The 4,464-nt window shown below is 52.8% G+C and overlaps 1 long non-coding RNA gene across 1 annotated transcript; it reads left to right on the forward strand.

The window, feature by feature from the left end:
- The first annotated feature begins 2,616 nt into the window (after positions 1-2,616).
- Positions 2,617-4,066, forward strand: LOC120584957 (uncharacterized). Its single transcript, XR_005648178.1, has 3 exons — positions 2,617-2,811; positions 3,252-3,759; positions 3,944-4,066. It is a non-coding gene; the product is annotated as an uncharacterized LOC120584957 (long non-coding RNA).
- Positions 4,067-4,464: the final 398 nt, after the last annotated feature.

Genomic DNA, 4,464 nt, shown 5'->3' on the forward strand with positions numbered 1-4,464 from the left:
CCTTCGCCTAGGGATATGTTCTGCTTCCCCCCAGACTCATCATTTTCCCCTTTCTGCCCTACTGAGATGTGAGGGGACAGCTCAGAGAGGCTGACACGTATGGAGGGGTTCACTTGCCCTCTGGGTTCCCATTGGGTTTGGCAATGGGGAGCCCCAGCAAGAGCCTGGAGGGAGGGAGGAGAGGTTGGGGGACTTATTCACCAGTTTCTTTCCGGCGGGCTCGCCTGGGATTGGCTGTGCCCGTCAGCCAATGTCTCAGCTTCTTTTAAGGAAGCCCTTTCCTTCGAGGGTCCTAGTCCCTTCAGCCCAAGGGGCTGACAGTCCTGCTGCTACTAGCCCAGAATAATGTATCTCTTCTGGTTTCCCTATATCCTGTTTACATGTTTGTTTTAACGCGATCTCCGTGAAATTCTTAACCATTTTGTCTTTGAATTTGTTTTTGAGAAGTCCAGCGGGACAATGGATTATGTACTTGAGCAGAAGAGATCCATGGAATCTGCATGTCCATTGTCCTTGCTGCCCCATTCACATGTGGCCTTCATGATGCCCAACGAGCGCTGGCTTACATTCCAATGTGCGGGAGGAACGCAAAGTAAGCATGTCACACCTAAGTCTAAGTAAGGGGTAGCAGGACACCGACAGCCCGCAGAGGCCACATTTTCTCTTCAGAAGAAAGGCGATAGAATTCTGAGAAATGTGAACAACCATAAGAGACCAGAGCTGCTCGTTGCTGTGAATTCCTCTCTCATGTTAACCAAATCCCTCCCTGATCAGCTAAGCCCATTTACTCCTTTACTATCCTCTGTAGGAAACCAGAAGAGCTAGACGTTGGGCTCCATTTCAGACCAAGGGGAATTGTTAGCCGCTGGAGAGAGCTGAGTCTCAGCCTGGCCCGGTGTGTCTGCGATGTGTCACTGGGCCTCCAGCTCACATGGCAGTTCGAAGGCCCTCCTGATGAGCCTTCCGGTTTCTGCAGAAGCTAGAGTGAGGCCGGGTAACACCACTAAGCCACTCCTTCCATCCCTGTTAAGATTGATTTCCTGAGGCAAAAGTACCTAGGAGACCAAAAGCCTCCCACCTTGTTCCTTGAAGCTAATTTCCCTTTGGCTGACATCGTGAAGCAAAATGTATTAATACCCATGATGGGTGATCAGCTTTCAATAAATAATGCCGGTTGTTCTAATGTACCTGGCATGAAATATTCAGAGCTATTAATGCATTTCGGTTTAAATAGTCACCAGGGCTTTCATCCAAATCAGTGGTGAGATTAGGTTCTGTGATGTTTCATTGCACACATCAGATGTAGGATGTAGGCTGAGAGTTCCAGGAAAGCACACCAAGGGGGCTGACCCAAGGTGGGGAGCCATGCGCTTACCCAGGGAGTGGCTAGGGTCCTCACTTGAGGTCCAGGACTCTTGTCCTTAGCCTGGCACTAGCTACACTGAATGACTAGAGGCTCATCTGGTCATGGGAAACCAGATCAGAGCATTATCGGATGTCTTCCCCAGTCCTTGACTGTAAGCATTTAAAATGCATGCAGTCTGTATGGGGAACAGGGGGGAGTGGGGGAACCTGTATGACCAGATAGGTTGGGAGTGGGACTCAAATTCCCAAGCCATCAGGACCTCTACAGGAAACGGGATAGCTGGAGATTTGAGAAGGTGGAGTTCAGATACCCTGTCGATCCCGAGATGGTTGACAGGTCTATAAATCACGTTTGCTCAGGAGCTGCGGTCCTGATTGGCAGGTGGTGAGCATGGCAAGAATCTGAAGGGTGAGCTGACAGAAGTGAGTCGGTCCGGACAGCTGTGCTTCCCACATCTTTTGTTAATTTTTAGGACATTAAATTAGAGGTAAAGAATTATTGGTGTGGGGAGCCCCCCAGACAGACAACTGAATTGCCTAAGCTCCCCCATCACCAGAATCCCCACAGATCCCTGAAGTTTCCCACCCTGCACCCAGGTGAAGTCCATTAAGAACCTAATCCACAGGGACTTGAAAGGAAGGACAGAGTTTCTTAGTTCTGCTAAGGCTTCCTTGTCTCCTCCCTGCCCACCCAATAGGGATGTGGGGAGAGGAGGCTTCAGAGATGGAATTAGCTCTCTGAGCTCCGCTCTCTGAATCCCAGCCGAAAGCCTCAGCATTTTCTCATCCCTGTGCCCGGGGATCGCTGACCTCCCCTCGCTCCTGCCTCTCTTCCCACCCTTCCATCAGCTCAGGTCACTCGAGTGCCTTCCCCACGAGTCTCTTACACTGCCACTTCCCAGCAGCTCCATTCTGATCTCAGTGCTAATAGATGGATCTGCTTTTCCAGTATGGAGTCTTCCTCAGCTGATGCCTGCTTCCCCTCATCTTTGCTTTACTCAGCCACCTCTCGGATGGGAGGAAGCCCTACCTAGACTGACCTTAGGCGGCTGGCAAGCCCCGCGGTGTGCACGCCACTGTCTCAGCTTCAAACCCGTCCTCCCACACTCTGCTGTGAGATGCCGGGGCAGGAACTGAAAACCACGTTTCTGCTCCACTGGTTAGCGCCCTGGGTAGGGTCTGCCAGCAGGGGTCACCAGAGGGAGACCGGAAGAGAGGGGTACCCTTTCCACCCTTCTGTGAAACGGAGGAGTGGGGCGTGGACTCTCCGAGGGCGCAGGACAGAAGGGAACTAAAACCAGGAAGTTGCTCCTTCTCATGACCTCAACCTCCCAGCCTTGCAGGGGTCACATGCTCCTCCTCATCACCTACACCTGACTGGGCCGTGTGCTGTGCTAGGACGACAGCCCGTAATTACCCATCATGACTTCCTGGGGCCCAGCCCAGGTAGGAGCCCAGACATTTCAAGATGATGGCTTTTCCCCTTTTTATTCTGAGTATTGGCTCCCTGTACGGATTGAAAGGTGCTTATTAACACAAGTGCCTTTGATGATGAGGTTGGTCCTGGCTTCATTAAATACTGATAAGCTTCCTGCTTCTGAGTCCAGGCCAGAAAAGGAGCCAAAAGCCTGGATTCTTCTTTAAACGAGTCTCTGAGATGCAGAAAGGGCAGGGGTTCTTCCCCCTTGTGCTCCTGGGTTGAGCTGAGGGAGCGGGGGAGGCAGGAGGCGGGTCCCGTGGGGCAACTGGAAGAGGCCTTTCTCCCATTCATGCCCCTCCCAAAAGCTGAGCCTCAATTTTCTTATCTGTTATATGGGGCTTAGAACCAGAGAATGTCATGGCCAGAAGGGAACTCAGAGAGTGATGCCTACACATTTATCCTACAGAGAAGATACAGTTCGAGTCCCAGAGAGGAGAAGGGAGTTGTCTAAGATCACACAGCTTAGCTATGCCAAAGCAGTGTCTCCAATGGGCTGTGACTGTGGCCTCGGTGAAAACCCAGCTCTGGGGTCCAGGAACCAGGTGTGGACCCTTCTTCACTTACGCAGTCACGTGGGTGGGAGCCAGGTGCCCTGTGAGCTGGTTAGGCTACCACAGGTGCAGACACGAGGGGACAGCGCCATCTAGCTGCACCCAGGTCAGACCAACAGCATGGCCCTAGAGCCCCTTTGGTCAAAGGGGCGGCGTCCAGGGAGTTCCTGGGTACTGGCTAATTCTTTAGCAGACCAGTGGCCTTTCCTGCCATACAGGCAGGAGATGACACAACCTCAGCTTAACTGATCCCAGCTTGTGGACCTACAAATGTCTGATATGAGGCGAAGTGTCCAGGCTTTCGGCTGACTGTCCTACAGTGTGTCTGCTCCATTGTCCATGGCGCCATGCAGAACTTGAGATGTGAGTCAAATGTGTGTCCTCGGGACTGTGGAAGGGGATGGGAGCCAGAGCCCTGCCCACATTCTTGTTCTGGACCTGGTCTTTCCTGAGGGCTGGGACACGGTCTGCACCATCCTGTGTCCCTCGCAGCCTGGCATAGGACTGACACCCTCTTAGATTCACCATCTGTGACTCTGCCTGGCAGGAGCTGATCAGCATGAGAAAAGCCTGCCTGAGCTGTCCAGGCACTGAAAATCTCTGCTCTGTGAGATGACGAGCTGTGTCACGGTCAGTGTGCAAGCTGGCGCCCCATTATCTGTCAGATGCCAAACACGTTGCTGTGGGTGTGGGGGGGTGGGGGCTGGGGGGCAGGGGTGGGGTGGGAAGCCGGGTTAGAGTCCTTCTGAGGCTCCTTTAATTTGATGATTCTATAAAATGTACGTTTTAAACACTTTAATTTAAATCCCTGTCACAAGTTAGGATGCCCAAGAAGCAAACTCTGAGATGGAGTTGAGCGTGCAGGACATGTGTCAGGGAGTTCTCTTGGGATTATCACCCGCGGAAGAAAGGGGACAACGGCAGGCTTGGCCACGGGAAGGTGAGCTGCACTACAATGAGCGATAGCGGGGCGGACCCTGCTGGGAGCACAGGAGCTGAAATGAGCTCAGAGCTGACTCAAAGTGAGGTGTGAGTGCCTCCCCCCAAGTTGATCGGCACCGGGTGCCG

The sequence above is a fragment of the Pteropus medius genome, unplaced genomic scaffold (assembly GCF_902729225.1).
Source record: "Pteropus medius unplaced genomic scaffold, Ma_sr-lr_union100, whole genome shotgun sequence".
In the NCBI taxonomy this organism is placed as follows: domain Eukaryota; kingdom Metazoa; phylum Chordata; class Mammalia; order Chiroptera; family Pteropodidae; genus Pteropus; species Pteropus medius.